At 45.2% G+C, this 18,142-nt stretch overlaps 1 long non-coding RNA gene across 1 annotated transcript; it reads right to left on the reverse strand.

The window, feature by feature from the left end:
* Nucleotides 1-2,736: 2,736 nt before the first annotated feature.
* On the reverse strand, nucleotides 2,737-3,232 carry LOC123411303. The gene is made up of 3 exons (XR_006613233.1): nucleotides 3,175-3,232; nucleotides 2,914-3,069; nucleotides 2,737-2,837 (listed from the first exon to the last, which is right to left on the reverse strand). It is a non-coding gene; the product is annotated as an uncharacterized LOC123411303 (long non-coding RNA).
* Between the last annotated feature and the right edge of the window lie 14,910 nt (nucleotides 3,233-18,142).

Below are 18,142 nucleotides of genomic sequence, written 5' to 3' on the forward strand. Positions count from 1 at the left end.
AGCAGCTAAACCATTTGGTGTGGAATTAAAAGACCACAACAATTGGCATGTGATGTTTGATGAGGCAATGATGATATCACGGACAACGGTGAACAGAGTGAATAGCATGGACAATGGTGAGCAGAGTGAATAGCGCGGACAATGGTGAGCAGAGCGAATAGCACGGACAATCACAAGGGATGAGATATATTGGGAATTTGAGTTGGGGGCACTCAAAGAAGCATGGTTCTTAGGAAAATGATGAAGCTAGTATGTACCTGCATGCTGACGTTTTTTTTTAATTTTCGGGCAAACGCAACGCGAGGCTATGTCATCAAGTGAGTGTGATTCACTCGGAATGGCATCATTCCACATAATTCATCACTCGAGTAGCTATATATTCACCACTTGTGTGCCATGCTAGTGCATCCAATGCTGTATAGTTTTCCTACATTGGTTTTTATTGCGAAAATGATTCAGATCTATTACTAAACTTCATCGCTAGTACGAAGTACCTCAAACATAATAAAAATTACATCAAGATTTCGAGATCAGAGTGACCAGTACTGCCGTCAGAATGGGTCGTCGATGCGCCGCTGGCACTGCTCCCCTACCGGATCTGGCTTGACCTTGTCAATGACAATCGGGAAGTATTCTTGCATGTGTCCCTAAGGACCAATTCCCTGAGGCCGTAGTCACCGTCGTTGAACACCTGACACCAAATATTGTGACATGTCGAAAAGCCCTAACCTCACCGTCCCAAGGAGATGATTTGAATCTACGCCAGAGCTCCGTCGGCTACGTCCAAATGGACAAAGCTGAGGAAGATCCTAGTCCGGAAGACAAACTCGAAGAAGAAGTGCCGCCATCCGTACGACCGCCGGACAAGCAAGGACTAAACAACCTAACCTGAACTAGTAATCGGAGCGGAGACACCGGGGTTTCCCTTCCGGCCACCGGTTATCGGAGTTGCAGGCAGAGGGGAGGCGAATCAACTGACTCGTCGATGAAGCCTGGAGAGGAGAATTTACCCTAGCCACCAAGGGATGGGGAAGGGAGAGATAAACCCTACATCACACAGATTTCCTACATTGTTCCACCCTTGTGATTCCTAATTTTCTCCCGTGAGATTAACGAGAACCAAAATTTAACAGTGAGCCAATGTATTTACCACACACTGACACGAAGTGTGGTTCAACCAACCAGCCGGTCACTAGCTTAAGATGAAAGCAAAAAATTATTATTTAGAGCATCTCCAACAAGCTAAAAAAAGTCAATAAGTGTTTTCTTGGCGTTCCCAATAATTTTGGGACATTTTCAGGTGAGGTGCTTTTTTTTTAACATAATACAACCGCAAATGCTGACATACACGTACAAACACTCTCATCTCTTTTGAAGATACGCATGTGACAAGTCTAGGACTTGAGCCCTGGTAGGCTGATTTCCTTACAAGAAACCTAAACATCCGATCTACGGTCGATTTTCATGAGTTGTTTTTTCAATGATACTGTAATTCTTTGCACGGACAGTCACATAGCATTATCTAGTGGGGAACGTGATGTATTGGGAACAACGACTTCTGATACTGGTTGAAATAGAGTGTCGTTAATAAGGGCTGCAACTAGCTAGTAGCTTCGTTTCACAGGGCGATATTCTATAGTGGCGCCGCAAGAAAGGCTTCTTCTGTAGCCGTAGCTACTGACCTTGGTAAGGGTGCAGCGCTTGCTAGTCTTCCTCCCCTTGTCACATAACTAGTGGCAGGGGTCTTGTGCGTTCATGTGCGTATCAATCTAGGGGTGTACTTGTAAGCTGCATATACTGTCTAGAGGAGCACAATTATTAAAATATGAATATAGTTAAGACGATGTGGATGGACATACTATCCAACACGAGCCATCTTGCAGTACATTATGAATTTCGATTGTATGCATGGTCACATATCTTACAAAACTAAAAATTCAAGATATGACATAAGAACACCAAAACAACTTTTGCAAAAATATGCCTGGAGCAAAAACATAAGAAATACTCTACAGATTTCACAAGAATGATTCAGTGAAATTCCTACATTTCAAACGGGGTCTAGTCTAAAAAGTAAAATTAGGACTATCACATCGGATGCACTGGCGAAGCCACGTTGAGAGGAGTGTGGTGAATTGACCACACAGGTTTTTGACAAATGCTTTGTACGCAAATACAAAACATGTAAATTTTCTATATAAATTTACTATAACACATGTTTTTGACATCACAGATTTCACATGACATCACAGACTTCTGATCCTGGCACCGCCAATGATCGGATGGCCACTCATATGAAGAACTAAGAAAATATTGACTTTTTATACCAGCTTGCTAAGAAATGTTTATCCAAGTTGTGCCATTTGGGATCTCTGCACAGGTTTCCCAAGAGCAACACTGCAACAAACTCCTTAAACTTATCCCTGCATATTACACACTCAAGCGAGCGTGCACACACACACACATGGCATAATTCCCACAGTGTAATAAGGAAAATTGAAACAAATGTAGTTCAACAATGTATCCCACGTAATATTAAACAATGAATCTATCTCCATATGAGACGTAGAGAATAACTAACAATTTTTCACACCATGACACTGGAGTAAAAATGAATTAGACGTACCTTGTTGCGAAAAGAAGACCCACTTGGAGTTGCCGGGCAGTTCCTCGGTCGTCTGCAACCAGGAGTTGCAGGCAAAGTGCACGATGCCGCAGGGCGGCATGCTGCCCTCGATGACAATACCATCAAGGAAGAACTCGCGATGGTGCCCGACGGCCAGGACGATGCCACCCAGCATCAACCTTTGATGGTTGTGAAACATACCTTCTCTTTCCTGATAAGACTAATATTTAATCAGAAAACTGAGATTGGTGAAACTGAATTTATGATCGGGAAGGTGTGGAGATCACTTATAGCGAGTGGGTAAGCACCGCAAAGATGGCATTGATGAGCCGGGCACCAGTGTATCCCTTCTCTATGATCAGCGTGGCTCCATACCATACCCCTAGAGAGTATCCACAGATCAAAATCATCATGACGGAGCCCATGCCGATGGCAGCGACGAACTGTAAGAGCTCTTTAAGCTATTGTGAGTGGGTCTTCTCGTTCGACTCAATAACAGTGGTGTCACAGAAAATTGAATATCGAATATGGCAAATAGATGGAGGTACCTCGTGACATCGATGTGCCTCACAACGATCCTTCAATCTTTTATCAACATAGCAGAAGGTAATGGACCGAAATCAAATTGGTCACCTGAAACAGAAACTCAGTGATCAGAGATCATTGCACATGAAAAATGCAGATTTGGCTTTACTTCTTGAGCGCTCACAAAGAAACTATGTGCACCTAGAGAGGGGAATGGATAGGGCGGTCAGTGGCTGGCAGTAGGTTAAGAGAACTGCTTTATATAGTAACTTGTTTGATTGTCCAATCTCTAGATAAGCTATTCGTGGTGAGTGCAGATAACGTTTTGTCCTATCATTCAGTAACAGTGAGGAGCATCGACAGCCCATCTAGCTGATTTGTACTGTTATATTCTAATTTAGCAAGAGGGGTCTATGATTACTTTTGTTGATTGCATTACAGGTGCATTGACTAAAAGACACAGGAACCAAACACAACAAACAAACAAACAAACACATTATCTATTTTCACACATAAAAAATAGCTGGAGAAGACTGGTATATACTCATTAGCTAGACTGGTATTGGATCATCCTACACTTATTTTTAGTTAGACATGGTAAACTGCTGGTATATATACCAGTGTAGGATCTAATACCGTACCTACATATATACCAGTGCAGGATCTAATGCCATGGTACACCGAGCTAGGCACTGGTATATATTTAGCTCGACCTCATGTGCAGTGATGCAACTATTGTCAAGAACACTGTCGGTTCAACACCTCATCATGCAAGGAATGGGCTCATCTATTTGCCACTCGTGGTACCGTAGGTAAAATCGGAAGGCCTTTTACTGCCACCTTGCATGAAAACTTTCTATTCACACATGTGAACCTGCACATATTGTCTAAATAAATGACAAAGGCTACCAGGATGGGAACTGAACTTTCTCTAATCACACACACACTCTCTGCACCAAGAAGTGCAATTAAATAACCCCTGCATAAACTGAATGGTAACAACACAAAATAACTAAAAGCGAGTAAGGAGGAGCTCAATTGTACAAAACTGCGGATTTTCCTTTCCCATACTGTGACTAAGCATTGAGAATTCACATATATGTTTCAAGACAACATCAACATCAGTTGTACCATCACATTGATGTTGAAAGGTTAAAAAATTCACTTCATTGTGCAAACAGAAATAAATGAAAACATACTGAAGATGGATGCTTCTTTAATAGTTTGGATTTACTGCAACATAGCAAGCGTAGAATGACATCCCACCAGTCAAACTGATGCTAATTAAAGTACTCTTTGTTCTATATCCATACTGCATGATGTCACTGTTAGGAATGTCACATGGGAAACAAAAATTTTCCTACGCGCACGAAGACCTATCATGGTGATGTCCATCTACGAGAGGGGATGAGTGATCTACATACCCTTGTAGATCGTACAGCAGAAGCGTTAGAGAACGCGGTTGATGTAGTGGAACGTCCTCACGTCCCTCGATCCGCCCCGCGAACAATCCCGCGATCAGTCCCACGATCTAGTACCGAACGGACGGCACCTCCGCGTTCAGCACACGTACAGCTCGACGATGATCTCGGCCTTCTTGATCCAGCAAGAGAGACGGAGAGGTAGAAGAGTTCTCCGGCAGCGTGACGGCGCTCCGGAGGTTGGTGATGATCTTGTCTCAGCAGGGCTCCGCCCGAGCTCCGCCCGAGCTCCGCAGAAACGCGATCTAGAGGAAAAACTATGGAGGTATGTGGTCGGGCAGCCGTGAGAAAGTCGTCTCAAATCTGCCCTAAAAGCCCCATATATATAGGAGGAGGGAGGGGGACCTTGCCTTGGGGTCCAAGGGACTCCCAAGGGGTCGGCCGAGCCAAGGGGGGGAGGACTCCCCCCCAAACCGAGTTGGACTTGGTTTGGTGGGAGGAGTCCCCCTCCCTTCCCACTTCTTCCCTCTTTTTTTTTCTTTTCCTTTGATTTTCTTTCTCTTGGCGCATAGGCCCCTTTGGGGCTGTCCCACCAGCCCACTAAGGGCTGGTGTGTCTCCCCAAAGCCTATGGGCTTCCCTGGGGTGGGTTGCCCCCCCGGTGAACTCCCGGAACCCATTCGTCATTCCCGGTACATTCCCGGTAACTCCGAAAACCTTCCGGTAATCAAATGAGGTCATCCTATATATCAATCTTCGTTTCCGGACCATTCCGGAAACCCTCGTGACGTCCGTGATCTCATCCGGGACTCCGAACAACATTCGGTAACCAACCATATAACTCAAATACGCATAAAACAACGTCGAACCTTAAGTGTGCAGACCCTGCGGGTTCGAGAACTATGTAGACATGACCCGAGAGACTCCTCGGCCAATATCCAATAGCGGGACCTGGATGCCCATATTGGATCCTACATATTCTACGAAGATCTTATCGTTTGAACCTCAGTGCCAAGGATTCGTATAATCCCGTATGTCATTCCCTTTGTCCTTCGGTATGTTACTTGCCCGAGATTCGATCGTCAGTATCCGTATACCTATTTCAATCTCGTTTACCGACAAGTCTCTTTACTCGTTCCGTAATACAATATCCCGCAACTTACACTAAGTTACATTGCTTGCAAGGCTTGTGTGTGATGTTGTATTACCGAGTGGGCCCCGAGATACCTCTCCGTCATACGGAGTGACAAATCCCAGTCTTGATCCATACTAACTCAACTAAAACCTTCGGAGATACCTGTAGAGCATCTTTATAGTCACCCAGTTACGTTGCGACGTTTGATACACACAAAGCATTCCTCCGGTGTCAGTGAGTTATATGATCTCATGGTCATAGGAATAAATACTTGACACGCAGAAAACAGTAGCAACAAAATGACACGATCAACATGCTACGTCTATTAGTTTGGGTCTAGTCCATCACGTGATTCTCCCAATGACGTGATCCAGTTATCAAGCAACAACACCTTGTTCATAATCAGAAGACACTGACTATCATCGATCAACTGGCTAGCCAACTAGAGGCATGCTAGGGACGGTGTTTTGTCTATGTATCCACACATGTAAATGAGTCTTCATTCAATACAATTATAGCATGGATAATAAACTATTATCTTGATACAGGAATTATAATAATTACTATGCATTTATTATTGCCTCTAGGGCATAATTCCAACAGTCTCCCACTTGCACTAGAGTCAATAATCTAGCACTCACATCACCATGTGAATTACATTGTAATAAATCTAACACCCATACAGTTCTGGTGTCGATCATGTTTTGGCCGTGGAAGAGGTTTAGTCAGCGGGTCTGCTACATTCAGATCCGTGTGCACTTTGCATATATTTACGTCCTCCTCCTCGACGTAGTCGCGGATGACGTTGAAGCGTCGTTTGATGTGTCTGGTCTTCTTGTGAAACCTTGGTTCCTTCGCTAAGGCAATGGCACCAGTGTTGTCACAGAACAAGGTTATTGGATCCAGTGCACTTGGCACCACTCCAAGATCCGTCATGAACTGCTTCATCCAGACACCCTCCTTGGCCGCCTCCGAGGCAGCCATGTACTCCGCTTCACATGTAGAATCTGCTACGACGCTTTGCTTGGAACTGCACCAGCTTACTGCACCCCCATTAAGAATAAATACGTATCCGGTTTGCGACTTAGAGTCGTCCGGATCTGTGTCAAAGCTTGCATTGACGTAACCTTTTACGACGAGCTCTTCGTCACCTCCATACACGAGAAACATCTCCTTAGTCCTTTTCAGGTACTTTAGGATATTCTTGACCGTAGTCCAGTGATCCACTCCTGGATTACTCTGGAACCTACCTGCCATACTTATGGCTAGGCTAACATCCGGTCTAGTGCACAACATTGCATACATGATAGAACCTATGGCCGAAGCATAGGGGACGGAGCGCATATGCTCTCTATCTTCATCAGTTGCTGGGCACTGAGTCTTACTCAATCTCGTACCTTGTAACACTGGCAAGAACCCTTTCTTGGACTGTTCCATTTTGAACCTCTTCAAAACTTTATCAAGGTATGTGCTTTGTGAAAGTCCTATCAGGCGTTTTGATCTATCCCTATAGATCTTAATGCCTAGTATGTAAGCAGCTTCTCCTAGGTCCTTCATAGAGAAACTTTTATTCAAGTAACCTTTTATGCTTTCCAAAAGCTCTATATTGTTTCCAATCAGTAATATGTCATCCACATATAATATTAGAAACGCCACAGAGCTCCCACTCACTTTCTTGTAAATACAAGATTCTCCAACCACTTGTATAAACCCAAATGCTTTGATCACCTCATCAAAGCGTTTGTTCCAACTCCGAGATGCTTGCACCAGTCCATAAATGGATCGCTGGAGCTTGCACACCTTGTCAGCATTTTTAGGATCGACAAAACCTTCGGGTTGCATCATATACAACTCTTCCTTAAGGAAACCGTTAAGGAACGCCGTTTTGACATCCATCTGCCAGATTTCATAATCGAAAAATGCAGCTATTGCTAACATGATTCTGACGGACTTAAGCATCGCTACGGGTGAGAAAGTCTCATCGTAGTCAACTCCTGGAACTTGTGAAAAACCCTTTGCCACAAGTCAAGCTTTATAAACGGTCACATTACCGTCAGCGTCCATCTTCTTCTTAAAGATCCATTTGTTCTGAATAGCCTTGCGGCCCTCAGGTAGTATCTCCAAAGTCCACACTTTGTTCTCATACAGGGATCCTATCTCGGATTTCATGGCTTCTAGCCATTTGTTGGAATCTGGGCCCACCATTGCTTCTTCATAATTTGCAGGTTCATTGTTGTCTAACAACATGATTGATAAGACGGGATTACCGTACCACTCTGGAGCAGCGCGTGATCTCGTCGACCTGCGTGATTCAACAGAAACTTGAACTGGAGTTTCATGATCATCATCATTAACTTCCTCCTCAACCGGCGTCGCAACGACAGAGGTCTCCCCTTGCCCTGCGCCACCATCCAGAGGGATGAGAGGTTCGACAACCTCGTCAAGTTCTATCTGCCTCCCACTCAATTCTCTCGAGAGAAACTCCTTCTCGAGAAAAGTTCCGTTCTTAGCAACAAACACTTTGCCCTCGGATTTGAGATAGAAGGTGTACCCAACTGTCTCTTTTGGGTAACCTATGAAGACGCACCTTTCCGCTTTGGGTTCCAGCTTTTCAGGATGAAGCTTTTTGACATAAGCATCACATCCCCAAACTTTAAGAAATGACAACTTTGGCCTTTTGCCATACCACAGTTCGTATGGTGTCGTCTCAACGGATTTCGATGGTGCCCTATTTAAAGTGAATGCAGCTGTTTCTAATGCATAACCCCAAAATGATAACGACAAATCAGTAAGAGACATCATAGATCGCACCATCTCTAACAAAGTACGATTACGACGTTCGGACACACCATTACGCTGTGGTGTTCCAGGCGGTGTTAACTGCGAAACAATTCCACATTGTCTTAAGTGAGTACCAAACTCGAAACTCAGATATTCACCCCCACGATCAGACCGTAGGAACTTGATCTTCTTGTTACGATGATTTTCCACTTCACTCTGAAATTGCTTGAACTTTTCAAATGTTTCAGACTTGTGCTTCATCAAGTAGACATAACCATATCTACTTAAATCGTCAGTGAAGGTGAGAAAATAACGATATCCGCCGCGTGCCTCCACGCTCATTGGACCACACACATCGGTATGTATGATTTCCAACAAGTCACTTGCACGCTCCATTGTTCCGGAGAACGGAGTCTTAGTCATCTTGCCCATGAGGCATGGTTCGCACGTGTCAAGTGAATCAAAGTCAAGTGACTCCAAAAGTCCATCAGCATGGAGTTTCTTCATGCGCTTTACACCAATATGACCCAAGCGGCAGTGCCACAAAAATATGGCGCTATCATTGTTTACTCTAACTCTTTTGGTCTCAATGTTATGTATATGCGTATCGCTATCGAGATTCAATATGAACAATCCTCTCACATTCGGTGCATGACCATAAAAGATGTTACTCATAGAAATAGAACAACCATTATTCTCAGACTTAAAAGAGTAACCGTCTCGCAATAAACAAGATCCAGATATAATGTTCATGCTCAACGCAGGCACTAAATAACAATGATTTAAGTTCATCACTAATCCCGATGGTAGTTGAAGTGACACTGTGCCGACGGCGATTGCATCAACCTTGGAACCGTTTCCTACGCGCATCGTCACTTCGTCTTTCGCCAGCCTTCGTCTATTCCGCAGTTCCTGCTTCGAGTTGCAAATGTGAGCAACAGAACCGGTATCAAATACCCAGGCACTACTACGAGAGCCGGTTAAGTACACATCAATAACATGTATATCAAATATACCTGATTTTTCTTTGCCCGCCTTCTTATCTACCAGATACTTGGGGCAATTGCGCTTCCAGTGACCCATACCCTTGCAATAGAAGCACTCTGTTTCAGGCTTAGGTCCAGCCTTGGGTTTCTTCGGCGGATTGGCAACAGGCTTGCCGCTCTTCTTCGAATTGCCCTTCTTGCCTTTGCCGTTTCTCTTGAAACTAGTGGTCTTGCTCACCATCAACACTTGATGCTCTTTACGGAGTTCAGACTCTGCGACTTTCAGCATCGCAAACAACTCGCCGGGAGACTTGTTCATCCCTTGCATGTTGTAGTTCAACACAAAGCCTTTATAGCTTGGCGGCAGTGATTTAAGGATTCTGTCAGTGATAGCTTCTTGCGGGAGTTCAATCCCCAGTTCAGCTAGACGGTTTGAGTACCCAGACATTTTGAGCACATGTTCACTGACAGACGAGTTTTCCTCCATCTTGCAAGCATAGAATTTATCGGAGGTCTCATACCTCTCGATCCGGGCGTTCTTCTGAAAGATAAACTTCAACTCCTGAAACATCTCAAATGCTCCATGACGCTCAAAGCGACGTTGAAGTCCCGGTTCTAAGCCATACAAGACTGCACATTGAACTATTGAGTAGTCCTCCTTACGTGCTAACCAAGCGTTCTTAACATCCTGATCAGCCGTAGCGGGTGGTTCATCTCCTAGCGCAGCATTAAGGACATAATCCTTCTTTCCAGCTTGTAAGATTAGCTTAAGATTACGAGCCCAGTCTACAAAGTTGCTTCCATCATCTTTCAACTTAGCTTTCTCTAGGAACGTATTAAAATTCAGGATGACACTTGCGTGAGCCATGATCTACAACACAAATATATTCAAAGTGGACTTAGACTATGTTCAAGATAATTAGAGTTCAACTTAATCAAATTATATGCTAAACTCCCACTCAAAAAGTACATCTCTCTAGTCATTTGAGTGGTTCATGATCCACTTACACTATCCCAAGTCCGATCATCACGTGAGTTGAGTATAGTTTCAGTGGTAAGCATCCCTATGCTAATCATATCAACTATATGATTCATGATCGACCTTTCGGTCTCATGTGTTCCGAGGCCATGTCTGCACATGCTAGGCTCGTCAAGCTTAACCCGAGTGTTCCGCGTGCGCAACTGTTTTGCACCCGCTGTATGTGAACGTTGAGTCTATCACACCCGATCATCACGTGGTGTCTCGAAACGACGAACTGTAGCAACGGTGCACAGTCGGGGAGAACACAATTTCGTCTTGAAATTTTAGTGAGAGATCACCTCATAATGCTACCGTCGTTCTAAGCAAAATAAGGTGCATAAAAGGATTAACATCACATGCAATTCATAAGTGACATGATATGGCCATCATCTCGTGCTTCTTGATCTCCATCACCAAAGCACCGGCACGATCTTCTTGTCACCGGCGCCACACCATGATCATCCATCAATGTGTTGCCATCATGGTTGTCGTGCTACTTATGCTATTACTACTAAAACTACATCCTAGCAAAATAGTAAACGCATCTGCAAGCACATATGTTAGTATAAAGACAACCCTATGGCTCCTGCCGGTTGCCGTACCATCGACGTGCAAGTCGATATTTCTATTACAACATGATCATCTCATACATCCAATATATCACATCACATCATTGGCCATATCACATCACAATAATACCCTGCAAAAACAAGTTAGACGTCCTCTAATTTTGTTGTTGCATGTTTTACGTGGTGACCAAGGGTATCTAGTAGGATCGCATCTTACTTACGTAAACACCACAACAGAGATATATGAGTTGCTATTTAACCTCATCCAAGGACCTCCTCGGTCAAATCCGATTCAACTAAAGTTGGAGAAACCGTCACTTGCCAGTCATCTTTGAGCAAAGGGGGTTACTCGTAACGATGAAACCAGTCTCTCGTAAGCGTACGAGTAATGTCGGTCCAAGCCGCTTCAATCCAACAATACCGCGGAATCAAGAAAAGACTAAGGAGGGCAGCAAAACACACATCACCGCCCACAAAACCTTTTGTGTTCTACTCGAGAAGACATCTACGCATGAACCTAGCTCATGATGCCACTGTTAGGAACGTCGCATGGGAAACAAAAATTTTCCTACGCGCACGAAGACCTATCATGGTGATGTCCATCTACGAGAGGGGATGAGTGATCTACGTACCCTTGTAGATCGTATAGCAGAAGCGTTAGAGAACGCGGTTGATGTAGTGGAACGTCCTCACGTCCCTCGATCCGCCCCGCGAACAATCCCGCGATCAGTCCCACGATCTAGTACCGAACGGACGGCACCTCCGCGTTCAGCACACGTACAGCTCGACGATGATCTCGGCCTTCTTGATCCAGCAAGAGAGACGGAGAGGTAGAAGAGTTCTCCGGCAGCGTGACGGCGCTCCGGAGGTTGGTGATGATCTTGTCTCAGCAGGGCTCCGCCTGAGCTCCACAGAAACGCGATCTAGAGGAAAAACTATGGAGGTATGTGGTCGGGCAGCCGTGAGAAAGTCGTCTCAAATCTGCCCTAAAAGCCCCATATATATAGGAGGAGGGAGGGGGACCTTGCCTTGGGGTCCAAGGGACTCCCAAGGGGTCGGCCGAGCCAAGGGGGGGAGGACTCCCCCCCCAAACCGAGTTGGACTTGGTTTGGTGGGAGGAGTCCCCCTCCCTTCCCACTTCTTCCCTCTTTTTTTTCTTTTCCTTTGATTTTCTTTCTCTTGGCGCATAGGCCCCTTTGGGGCTGTCCCACCAGCCCACTAAGGGCTGGTGTGTCTCCCCAAAGCCTATGGGATTCTCCGGGGTGGGTTGCCCCCCCCGGTGAACTCCCGGAACCCATTCGTCATTCCCGGTACATTCCCGGTAACTCCGAAAACCTTCCGGTAATCAAATGAGGTCATCCTATATATCAATCTTCGTTTCCGGACCATTCCGGAAACCCTCGTGACGTCCGTGATCTCATCCGGGACTCCGAACAACATTCAGTAACCAACCATATAACTCAAATACGCATAAAACAACGTCGAACCTTAAGTGTGCAGACCCTGCGGGTTCGAGAACTATGTAGACATGACCCGAGAGACTCCTCGGCCAATATCCAGCGGGACCTGGATGCCCATATTGGATCCTACATATTCTACGAAGATCTTATCGTTTGAACCTCAGTGCCAAGGATTCGTATAATCCCGTATGTCATTCCCTTTGTCCTTCGGTATGTTACTTGCCCGAGATTCGATCGTCAGTATCCGTATACCTATTTCAATCTCGTTTACCGACAAGTCTCTTTACTCGTTCCGTAATACAAGATCCCGCAACTTACACTAAGTTACATTGCTTGCAAGGCTTGTGTGTGATGTTGTATTACCGAGTGGGCCCCGAGATACCTCTCCGTCATACGGAGTGACAAATCCCAGTCTTGATCCATACTAACTCAACTAACACCTTCGGAGATACCTGTAGAGCATCTTTATAGTCACCCAGTTACGTTGCGACGTTTGATACACACAAAGCATTCCTCCGGTGTCAGTGAGTTATATGATCTCATGGTCATAGGAATAAATACTTGACACGCAGAAAACAGTAGCAACAAAATGACACGATCAACATGCTACGTCTATTAGTTTGGGTCTAGTCCATCACGTGATTCTCCCAATGACGTGATCCAGTTATCAAGCAACAACACCTTGTTCATAATCAGAAGACACTGACTATCATCGATCAACTGGCTAGCCAACTAGAGGCATGCTAGGGACGGTGTTTTGTCTATGTATCCACACATGTAAATGAGTCTTCATTCAATACAATTATAGCATGGATAATAAACTATTATCTTGATACAGGAATTATAATAATAACTATACATTTATTATTGCCTCTAGGGCATAATTCCAACAGTCACTTGACAGCACGCAGCAGGCGCTATTCTCACAAGCACTGTCAAAGGAAGATACAACAAAGCATTTATAATATTATATTAGGTGTTCATTTGTTCGATCCTATTCTTTACTTCACTTACATAAATATAAGGTTTCTAACTGTGTATAGTTTTTATGTCTGCACAGAATTTCGGATTTATAGTTAACGAATATATCATGTATGATGGATAATGGAAATGCAGCGTAGCAACCAAAAGGAAGTAAATTGCAAGAAAATATGAGAATGCGCATCCTCTCCTATTTCCACAATGGTTGTAGCTTCAACTCAATTAGCAACTGAATGCATTAGATAAGTCTTTAACTGTTTCACAGTCAAAACAAGCATGGTAAGCAGTGATAAAGAATATATACTGAGGAGCAAGATGGTTACACTATAATACCTTTTTGATGAATGCTTGAATGATGGTTTCAGTTTCCTGAACAATTCTCTTCGGCTGACCCTCCAACAAGCATAAAAATAGTAGCAAATAAGAGAATGGACATCTTAAAACATGAATAAGAGAAGAACGATGCCTTAGAAGTTATAGTCACTTACCAATAGCAACTTTAGTAAGTCCAGAAGGATCAAGAAGAGTCAGTTTCACAACTACAATGATTAGAAGTGTTATGACACGACAAAAATGAAGAGAACAAACCATACAAGAAATTCATAAGGGACATAAATCGCAATATCATGAGCAAACAACAATCTTTTGTATTAAAAAATGGAGGTGCGTGACTATTTAATCCCCAACAATCTGCCAGCCAACCAGCCAGCTAGCTCTCTACCACGAGTTTTAACCTACAACATCACCGAGCTTGCTGTATATCCAAATTTAAACAGGAATAAAGCACAAGATTGGATCTGTTCGAATCTGGAACAAATGGCAGGGAGGAGAAAGAAGATGGAGAAGGGAGTTACCTCTGATTTCTATCCGTCGCTACTGTCGTGCGAGTTCATGGATGCGCCATAGACAGGGGATATGGTTGTTGGCTTACCTTGTGGAAGATGACGATCTTAAGAAAAGAGGAGGCTGCGACTGAGAATGAGGAGGAAGAGGAACGAGGGCGGACATCACCGCCGCTAGTTTGCCGTACCGCCGGTTAGCCACAACTAAGAACATGGGGCCCCCTTTGTGCTGCAGTGAGGTTGCTCGTGCGACCTCACTCTCCTCCATCGGCGCTTCATCTCCTTTGCCTACCGGTGGTCGTCGATGAGAGGAATGGAAGGGAATAGGCAAGGGCAGCAGGTGGCCAGATTCATGGAGGAGGAGATGCGGAGGACGAGCAGAAGGAGGCAGGTTGGCTTCGTGGGGAAGGCAACGGGCAGACTTTTACCCGGTGGAGGCGTTATCCTCGGAACATTTTCTGCTCCCATTTGCTTTTTTTTACTTTGACATGGTAAAAATTGGACGTGGAAGCCGCGAGCGATCACCTAGACATTCGCTTTTGGAGAGTGTAATGGGATGCATATTGGGCCAAGCACGCGCTGGAAGCACATGAAGTGGGCTGCTCCGATGGCCAGCCATTCTTCTATTGCTTAGGACTAATTCTAAACATGAAAAAGCCGGATTGTCATGAACTACGTGGCGATGTCCTATTCTAGACCACACCCGAAAACCCTGCATCATCCATTGCTTGTAGTTCCCCTCCTGTTAGGGTTTTTGTTCCTCTCGCGGGCGACGGCGGCGATCTTCAACTGCGTTGAGATCTTACTCCCCTGCGATCTCCCTCCCTTCACCGTTTGCCGGAGACTTGTGCTCCAGGCCCGGGGACCGGGGTAGTTTTCTGCTTAGGGATAATCGCCCGCTGTATCTCCACGGGCAAGAGAAAACATGGAGACTAAGGCTTCGACTTCGGGTGCTTCTGATCTGGAAGCCATGATGGAGGAGCTCGGATTGAACGAGGAAAACCTGCAAGATGTAGTTGTGGACGAAAAGGATCTCCCTGAAGAATCCACGCGCTGGATGGCGATCGCTAGAGTTCATACCCCCAAATCATACAACCAATATTGGTTCTATCGCACTATGAGGGTCACATGGGATCTTGCACAAGAAGTTAAAATCCGCCCGCTTGATGAGAATCTATACACCCTTCAGTTTCAGTGCCTCGGAGACTGGGAGAGGGTTATGGAAGAAGGACCCTGGTCGTTCAAGGGCAAGGCAGTGGTGATGGCGCCATACGATGGTTTTACTAGACCCTCCACCATTGTCCTGGACAAACTCGAGATCTGGGCACAGATCCATGATTTCCCAGAAGGCTATTTCCCGCTGATCAAGTCGCTAGCTGCAACCATTGGGGATTTTTTTTGCAGAACCAAAATCCCAAGACTTTGAAGGCAACTTCTTTCGTGTTCGAGTAAAGATAAACGTTAAAGAACCACTGAAGAATGTTGTTTCCTTAGTAAAGAATAGGAAGAGGGAGATCTTCAGAGTTAAATATGAAAGGCTACCAGATTGGTGCACTGTTTGTGGCCATCTAGGGCACCTGCACAAGGAGCGTGTAGATGGGGTTCACCCACCCAAAGCTCTCATCTTCAAGGACTTACGTGCTGCATGGTTTATGGGACCGGGGCGCGGGCCAGGTGAAGGAAGGGCTGGAAGAGGAACTAGAAACCAAGGAGGTCGGGGTAATGGATGCTTTGGCCGTGGTGGCCGGGGCTCGGAACAAAATCATGATGATAGTTTTGTGTAGACAGATGATGCTGATGCCGATATGGAGGATGTAGACATGAATCGCAAAAGAGGAACCCTAGCCAATTCATCGTTACTTCCTGCTCCAGGAGTCACCCCATCATCGCAGGGGGATGTCCCCATGCTATCGGATGCTTCCGTACTAGCAAGTCCTTCGTCCAAGCATGAACCAAAGAGATCTAAACCAACCTTGTCCACAACAGAGAAGAACCATGGGAAGAACAAAGCGGCAAATACACAAATTGATGCGCGTTTGGCGGGCCCCCAAAGTGGGTCGCACCTAGCGAATGAGTTGCTTAGTGTGGAACTGTCGCAGGGCTGGAAAACCTGCGATAGTTCGAGAGCTTCGGGACCTCTCGAAGCAATTTTCCACTTTTGTTGTTTGCATCCTCGAAACACAAATAGAAGGTTCCCGTGTAGAGGGTTTGGTAGGATCTCTAGGATACAACAAAAGTTTTGCGGTTAGTATCTCTGGTAGAACTGGGGGCTTGGAATCTTTTGGAATGAGGAAATAAAGTTGGAAATTCTTGGTTATACAGAATACCATATTGACACTCTTGTAAAAGATTTGATGGGCATAGAAACTAGAATCACCTTTGTCTATGGAGAGGCCCAGGTAAATGAGCGACACAGAACCTGGGATATGCTGCGAGGCATTACATGTACATGCAATGAGCCGTGGGTGGTGATAGGAGATTTTAATGAGGTGATCTATGCACATGAACATGATGGAGTGGGCAGCCGCAGCCAAGCACAGATGGATATCAGATAAAAAGGACAACCCTGGACGTTTGAGAAGAAGGTTGCGGGGGGATCCTTCACGAGGGTTAGATTGGACAGGGGTGTCGTGAACACAGAACTGATGATAGCCTATCCCAATGTTTCAGTCGAACATCTCACGGCTGCTACATCCGATCATACCCCCCTGTTGCTTCGGCTGCAAGAAAGACAGGAAGGCAGACGTGGACCGAAGCCCTTCAGGTATGAAGTATGTTGGGAGCGGGAGCAGTCGTTGACTGATCTGGTGAGAAGTAGTTGGGCTGTCGGCTCGGGAGATTCATTGGGCGAGGTAAAATACAAACTCCATTCGTTGTCAGGTGAACTAACTTCGTGGGATCGAACGCACTTCGGTAATGTTCGCAAGGAGATTGCAACCCTGAAACAGGAGCTCAAGTTACTCCGGGAAATACTGGGCAGAATCGGACCAACGAGGCAGGAAACAAAAATAGGTGATCGACTGGTTGAACTGTTCCATCGCGAGGAGGTTTTGTGGCGACAGCGATCCAGAGTCGACTGGCTTGTGCATGGAGATAAAAATACACATTTTTTCCACCTATGAGCTAGCCGAAGAAGGAGGAAGAACCAAATTCGATTGTTGCAGAAGCCGGATGGGCAAATAACAAAGAATGCAATAGAGATGGAAGAGATGGCAACCTCCTTTTATAAAACCCCTATACATGACGGAGGGGGTCCAGAACATGGAACAGGTGCTGGATACAGTTCCCCAAAAGGTCACACACGCGATGAACGACACGCTGAATGGACCATATAGTAACGAGGAAGTAAAACAACTCTTTTTCAGATGTTTCCCATCAAGGCTCCTGGACCGGATGGATTCCCTGCTCATTTCTTCCAACGACATTGGGAGATATGTGGGGATGATGTGACGAAGGTGGTGCTAAAAATAGTGGAGGGCACGGAATCCGCAGAATGCATTAACGAGAATGTCATGGTTCTTATTCCAAAGGTAAAAAACTCCACCTTGCTAACCCAATTCCGTCCTATCAGCCTATGCAACGTGCTATATAAGATTGCTTCGAAGGTAATCTCTAATCGCCTGAAAGTTGTGCTACCTGACATCATTTCTGAAGAACAATCTGCCTTCGTGCCAGGAAGTTTGATTACTGACAATATCATTGCATCCTATGAGTGTCTTCATTTTATGAAAAGAAACAAAGCTAAGAAGCATCAAGCTTTTGCTCTGAAGCTTGACATGATGAAAGCTGGCCATAT

Source organism: Hordeum vulgare, chromosome 7H (genome assembly GCF_904849725.1).
Source record: "Hordeum vulgare subsp. vulgare chromosome 7H, MorexV3_pseudomolecules_assembly, whole genome shotgun sequence".
Classification (NCBI taxonomy): domain Eukaryota; kingdom Viridiplantae; phylum Streptophyta; class Magnoliopsida; order Poales; family Poaceae; genus Hordeum; species Hordeum vulgare.